General features: G+C 38.9%; 1 non-coding gene across 1 annotated transcript; it reads left to right on the top strand.

Moving 5' to 3' along the window:
- Positions 1-2984: 2984 nt before the first annotated feature.
- Positions 2985-3092, top strand: LOC148546147 (small nucleolar RNA R71). The gene has a single exon (XR_015901159.1). It is a non-coding gene; the product is annotated as a small nucleolar RNA R71 (small nucleolar RNA).
- The last annotated feature ends 4596 nt before the right edge of the window (positions 3093-7688 follow it).

Genomic DNA, 7688 nt, shown 5'->3' with positions numbered 1-7688 from the left:
TTAGTCTAACCTTTGATCAAAGTTGACCCTTCTAGTGTAGGAGCGTGCATCTCCTTGCATCATGGGTAAGTTGAATGCCAACCTTACATTTTTCGGACTAAAATCTAAGCATTTCCCCCGGACCATTGTAAGCCAATTCTTTGGGTCCGGGTTCACACTTTGACCATGGTTCTTGGTGATCCATGCATTGGCATAAAACTCTTGAACCATTAAGATTCTGACTTGTTGAATGGGGTTGGTGAGAACTTCCCAACCTCTTCTTCGAATCTCATGTCGGATTTTTGGATATTCACCCTTTTTGAGTTTGAAAAGGACCTCGGGGATCACCTTCTTCTTAGCCACAACTTCATAGAAGTGGTCTTGATAGACCTTTGAGATGAATCTCTCCATCTTCCATGACTCGGAGGTGGAAGTAATTACCTTCCCTTTCCTCTTTCTAGAGGTTTCTCCGGCCTTATGTGCCATAAATGGTTATGGAAAACAAAAAGCTTTAGCTTTTACCATACCAAACTTAGAAGGTTTGCTCGTCCTCGATCAAAAGAAGAAAAAAAAGAGTAGAAGAAGAAAATAGAGGAGATGGAGGGGGTTTGTGGTTCGGCCAAAGGAGAGAAGTAGAGGTTTATGATGTGTGAAAATGAAGGAGTGAAGATTGGGTTATATAGGAGTGGAGAGAGGTAGGGTTCGGCCATGTATGGGTGTGTTTGGGAGGGAAAGTGGTTTGAATTAAATGGTGAGGTAGGTGGGGTTTTATGATGGATGGATGTGGATTGGTGAAGAGATTATGGAGAAGAGGGTAGGATTTGATAGGTGAGGGGTTTTTTGGGAAAGAGGTATTGAGATGATTGGTGAAGGGTATTATGGGAAGGTGTAAAGAAGAGAGAGATAAGGTAGGTGGGGATCCTGTAGGGTCCACAGATCCTGAGGTGTCAAGGATTTCTCATCCCTGCACCATATTGGCGTGTAAACGCCCCCTTGATTGCCAATCCTGGCATTAAATGCCAGGTTGCTGCCCATTTCTGGCATTTAACGCCAGCTTTTCTCCCCTTTCTGGCGTTTAAATGCCAGCTTTTCTCCTTTTTCTGGCATTAAACGCCAGCTCTATGTCCATTTCTGGCATTAAACGCCCAGAATGGTGCCAGACTGGGCGTTTAACGCCCATTCTGCTACCCTTACTGGTATTTAAACACCAGTAAGCTTCTCCTTCAGGGTGTGCTATTTTTAATACTGTTTTTTATTCTATTTTTGCTTTTTCAGTTGTTTTTGTGGCTTCACAAGATCATCAACCTACAAAAAACATAAAATAACAATGGAAAATAAATAGATATGATTAAATAAAGTTGGGTTGCCTCCCAACAAGCGCTTCTTTAATGTCAATAGCTTGACAGTGGGCCCTTGTGGAGCCTCACAGATACGCAGAGCATGATGATGGCCTCCCAACACCAAACTTAGAGTTTGTATGTGGGGGCTCTAATTAACTCTGCATTGAGAGAAGCTTTTCATGCTTCCTCTCCATGGTTACAGAGGGAGATCCTTGAGCTTTAAACACAAAGGAGTCCTCATTCACGTGAAGGACCAATTCTCCTCTGTCAACATCAATCACAGCTTTTGCTGTGGCTAGGAAGGGTCTGCCAAGGATGATGGATTCATCCATACACTTTCCAGTGTCTAGGATTATGAAATCAGCAGGGATGTAGTGGCCTTCGACCTTTACCAAGACATCCTCTACAAGTCCATAAGCCTATTTTCTTGAATTGTCTGCCATCTCTAGTGAGATTCTTACAGCTTGTACCTCAAGGATCCCTAGCTTCTCCATTACAGAGAGAGGTATGAGGTTTATACTTGCCCCTAGGTCACACAGAGCCTTCTCAAAGGTCATGGTGCCTATGGTACAAGGTATTGAGAAATTTCCAGGATCCTGTCTCTTCTGAGGTAATCTCTGCCTAGTCAAGTCATCCAGTTCTTTGGTGAGCAAAGGGGGTTCATCTTCCCAAGTCTCATTACCAAATAACTTGGCATTTAGCTTCATGATTGCTCTAAGGTACTTAGCAACTTGCTCTTCAGTAACATCTTCATCCTCTTCAGAGGAAGAATACTCATCAGAGCTCATGAATGGCAGAAGTAAATTCAATGGAATCTCTATGGTCTCTGTGTGAGCTTCAGATTTCCATGGTTCCTCATTAGGGAAATCCTTGGAGGTCTTCCTCAGTGGAAATCACTGCCTTTCCCTCCTCTATGCATTCGGCCATGTGGGACGTGTTTAAGGCCTTGCACTCTCTCTTTGGGTTCTCTTCTGTATTGCTTGGAAGAGTACTAGGAGGGAGTTCAGTAACTTTCTTACTCAGCTGACCCACTTGTGCCTCCAAATTTCTAATGGAGTACCTTGCTTCAGTCATGAAACTGAGCGTGGTCTTGGATAGATCAGAGACTACAGTTGCTAAGTCAGAGTGGCACTGCATAGAATTCTCTGTCTGTTGCTGAGAAGATTATGGAAAAGGCTTGCTATTGCTAAACCTATTTCTTCCACCATTGTTGTTGTTGAAGCCTTGTTGAGGCCTCTGTTGGTCCTTCCATGAGAGATTTGGATGATTTCTCCATGAAGGATTATAGGTGTTTCTATAGGGTTCTCCCATGTAATTCACCTCTTCCATTGATGGGTTCTCAGGATCATAAGCTTCTTCTTCAGATGAAGCTTCTTTGGTACTGCCTATTGCTGCTTGCATTCCAGACAGACTCTGAGAAATCATATTGACTTGCTGAGTTAATATTTTGTTCTGAGCCATTATGGCATTCAGAGTATCAATCTCAAGAACTCCTTTCTTCGGATTTGTTCCATTATTCACAGGATTCCTTTCAGAAGTGTACATGAATTGGTTATTTGCAACCATTTCAATGAGTTCCTGAGCTTCTGCAGGTGTCTTCTTCAGATACCTATGATGCTCCATTCTGAAAGCATGTCAGAAGATACCTATGATGCTCCATTCTGAAAGCATGTCAGAAGGACACCTTCTGATCAATTGCTTGTATCTTTCCCAAGCTTCATAGAGGGATTCACCTTCCTTCTGTCTGAAGGTTTGGACTTCCACTCTAAGCTTGCTCAATTTTTGAGGTGGAAAGAATTTGGCCAGAAAAGCACTGACTAGTTTTTCCCAAGAGTTCAGGCTTTCCTTAGGTTGTGAATCCAACCATATCCTAGCTCTGTCTCTTACAGCAAAAGGGAAGAGCATAAGTCTGTAGACCTCAGGGTCAACCCCATTGGTCCTAACAGTGTCACAGATTTGCAAGAATTCAGCTAAGAACTGATGAGGATCTTCCAATGGAAGTCCATGAAACTTGCAATTCTGTTGTATTAGAGAAACTAATTGAGGCTTCAACTCAAAGTTGTTTGCTCTAATGGCAGGGATAGAGATGCTTCTCCCATAGAAGTCAGGAGTAGGTGCAGTAAAGTCACCAAGCACCTTCCTTGCATTGTTGGCATTGTTGTTGTTTTCGGCTACCATGGCTTCTTCTTGTTTGAAAATTTCTGTTAGGTCCTCTCCAGAGAGTTGTGCTTTAGCTTCTCTTAGCTTTCTCTTCAAGGTCCTTTTAGGTTCAGGATCAGCTTCAACAAGAATGCCTTTGTCCTTGCTCCTGCTCATATGAAAGAGAGAAGAAGAAAGTATGGAATCCTCTGTCACAGTATAGAGATTCCTTGAGGTGTCATAGGAGAAGAATAGAAGGAAGAGGTAGAAGGGAGAGAATTCGAACTTATAGAGAGAGGTAGTCCGAATTGCACTTTGAGGAAGAGTGCTAGTCCCTTAAATAGAAGAAGATGAGAAGGGGGAAAAGAATTTTAGAAATTAAATTTTGAAAGATTTTGAAATGATTAAAAGAAATTTTGAAAAAATTGATTGATGATTTTCAAAAATTAAAATTGAGAAAGTAGTTAAGTGATTTTGAAAAAGATTTTGAAATCAGAAATAAAAAAAAGATATGATTGAAAATTATTTTGAAAAAGATGTGGTTGAGAAGATATGATTGAGAAAATATGGTTTCAAAAAGATATGATTGACAAACAATTAAAAAGATTTGATTTTTAAAATTAATGCCTTGGCTAACAAGGAATTTGAAGGATATGATTCTAACATTCAATTATTGAACCTTTCTTAACAAGGAAGAAATTTTTGAATCACATCTCTAATTGTTAGCAAGGATTTTCAAAAATAGTAAAAAATAGAAAGAAATTGATTTTGAAAAGATATGATTTGAAAAAGATTTGAATTAAAAACAAAATCTTCCCTCTTGTGCCATCCTGGCGTTAAACGCCCAGAATGGATACCATTCTGGGCGTTTAACGCCCAAAATACTACCATGGTTGGCGTTTAAACGCCAATTTTCCTTCCTCACTGGGCATTTTGAACGCCCAGCTTTTTCTGTGTAATTCCTCTGCTGCGTGTTCTGAATCTTCAATTCTCTGTATTATTGACTTGAAAAGACATAATTTTGAAATTTTTTTTTCTGAATTTTTAATGATGAGAAACAATCAAATTGCAACTAATCATGGAAAACTAAGATCAAACAAACAATGCATGTAAGACACCAAACTTAGAAATTTTCATATTAGAGACACTAACAAATTGAAAACACATATGAAAAACAACAAAAGACTTAAAACAATAGAATTTAAAGATCAGAACCAAGCGAATCATCAAGAACATTTTGGAGATCAATGAAGAATATAATGCATATATTCGAAAAATACAAGAAGAATAAAGACATGCAATTGACACCAAACTTAAAAATTGACACTAGACTCAAACAGAAGACACAAAATATTTTTGGTTTTTATCATTTAAAAATTTTTTGTATTTTTTTTTAAAAAATTATTGGGAAAAATAAAAATAAGAATTTCAAAAATTTTTAATAAGAATTCCAGGAATCATGCAATGTTAGTCTAAAGCTTCAGTCTAAAAAGATTAGACATGGCTAGCCAAGCTTCAGCAGGACATTACATACAACAGCCAAATTGATGAGAATCAATCAGCTTTTGTGATGATAAAAATATCATCTGAAACTCTAGAATTCATTCTTAAAAATTCTGAAGGATAAAAATAAAATAAAGTTACCTAATCTAAGCAACAAGATGAACCGTCAGTTGTCCAAACTCGAACAATCCCCGGCAACGGCGCCAAAAACTTGGTGCACGAAATTGTGATCATCAATGGCGCCAACAACTTGGTACGCACAATTGTAATCTCAACTCTTTTTCACAATTCCGCACAACTAACCAACAAGTGTACTGGGTCGTCCAAGTAATAAACCTTACGTGAGTAAGGGTCGATCCCACGGAGATTGTCGGCTTGAAGCAAGCTATGGTCATCTTGTAAATCTCAGTCAGGCGGATTCAAATGGTTATGGAGGATTGATAATTAAAAAATGAATAAAAGATAAAATAAGATAGAGGTACTTATGTAATTCATTGGTGAGAATTTCAGATAAGCGTATGAAGATACTTTGCTCCTCCTAAACTTCTGCTTTCCTATTGTCTTCATCCAATCATTCATACTCCTTTCCATGGCAAGCTGTATGTTGGGTTTCACCGTTGTCAATGGCTACCTCCCGTCCTCTCAGTGAAAATGGTCCAAATGCGCTATCACCGCACGGCTAATCATCTGTTGGTTCTCGATCATGTTGGAATAGGATCCATTGATCCTTTTGCATCTGTCACTACGCCCAACACTCGCAAGTTTGAAGCTCGTCACAGCCATCCCTTCCCATATCCTACTCGGAATACCACAGACAAGATTTAGACTTTCCGGATCTCAGGAATGGCCGCCAATAAATATCTTAGAGAAGAAATAAGCTTGAGTTGAATAGAAAAACAATAGTACTTTGCATTAATTCATGAAGAACAGCAAAGCTCCACACCTTAATTATCAAAATCTCATAACCATTTGAATCTACCTGACTAAGATTTACAGGATGACCATAGCTTGCTTCATCTTCTGCTACAGTGAGAAGCCAAGAGGTGGCTTGATGAGAGGACATAAGTCACTTCAACATGGTGGATTACTACAGTAGCGGAGGTTAACTTGATGAGAGGACATAAGTTAATCACTTATGGCTGCCATTGAAGGAATCAAAAAGTTATTGAGGAAGACAATAAGAAAAGTTAATCCAGAAAGACAAAGCATCTCCGAAACCTCAACCGTTCTATCACCACTAATTTCACACCTATCTAGTAATGTTTATTTATTTATTCTATTTTATGTGTTCTCCGTGACAAACTATATTTTTTATCCACCTAACTAAGATCTGCAAGATAACCACTGCTTGCTCAAACCGACAATCTCCGTGGGATCGACCCTCACTCACCTGAGGTATTACTTGGATGACACGGTATACTTGCCGGTCTATCTGTGCGAATTTTGCGGAGCAAGTTTCGTGCACCATTGAGTCTCACTTTTAAAAATTGATTGGATTTTGTTTTAAATTGAAGATGATGTAAAGAAATTTAAAATGATATAAAGTTTGAGAAAACAAAATTTTGTAGAGGAAATTATGAATGTCGAAAGTTTGGAACAAAAATATAAATTCTGCAGCTATAAAACTTTTTCAAGTCTGATATAGAATGTGTACGTGGACATGTGCACGCGACGCAAGCATTCTCCTCTGTCCGGGGGTCTCGTGTACGCGAGCACTAGCATGCGTATGCGAGCATGTATTTTGATGTATGCGTATGCGAGTTTTAAACATGTGACGCGGGGATTCCATTCGGATTGGAACACTCGCGTATGCGGATGCCCAATTTTCTATACATGCGTACACGGGACAGGGTCATGCGTACACATGACCTCTGTTTTTCTGAAAAATTATTTTCTTCACTTTTCAAGGATTCTCTAGCTTCCCAAACATTCTTTAAGTACCATTTAAGAATACCATCTAGTAATTAGGTCTTAGTATTACTAAACATGGGTTAGTGACTTAATTTAGTGAATTTCTGTACGAGTTTAGAAGATGAAGACTTAGGTTTCTGAAGTCGTGAAGGAACTGGTGGAGTACTATGTTGGTGATAACTTAGAGAACTTGGGATTTGATGATAGTGGATGATAAACTTATGAACTCAAGGACTAATGATGGTTATGATGAGTCGAGAACTCGGATATAAATGAGAAAAATTATTGATACACACTATTTTATACCGATATTTTTGAGATGCTATGTGCCTGGCAAGGGCGGTAGGTTAATCCCTTTTGTCGAGGTTGCGACGGCGGCGTAAGGATGGTGGTTAATCCCGCTTATGTTGAGATGTGAGGTCTGTGGCTGAGTATCCCACTCACATCCTTTCGAGTCATAATAGTGATCTAGGCACTATATCCCTGGGTAAATGAGCCGGACACTATATCCCTGGGGTTCCCATTTATATTCATGACCAAAAGACAATATTCCCATGAGAATGTGTCGGGTTAGCAGTTAAACCGACAATGTGATATCACAGCCAGTTAGGACAGGTATTACACATTTAGGTTGATAGGGTGTTATACGTTTAATCTTATTCTATTTTTTTAGAATATATTTGACCATATAAATATTAGTTCTAGACGTAGAATAGGATTTCTAAAAGAATAGCATAAGTCTAAGTAATTTTGTAAATATATTTGTAGCATATAGTTAACTTAGAATGCTTTTCTATTGCTCTCAACCTAGCATTT

Source organism: Arachis ipaensis, chromosome B9 (assembly GCF_059453495.1).
Source record: "Arachis ipaensis isolate K30076 ecotype BB chromosome B9, ASM5945349v1, whole genome shotgun sequence".
Taxonomy (NCBI): domain Eukaryota; kingdom Viridiplantae; phylum Streptophyta; class Magnoliopsida; order Fabales; family Fabaceae; genus Arachis; species Arachis ipaensis.
This window is presented reverse-complemented; position numbering and strand designations above follow the sequence as displayed.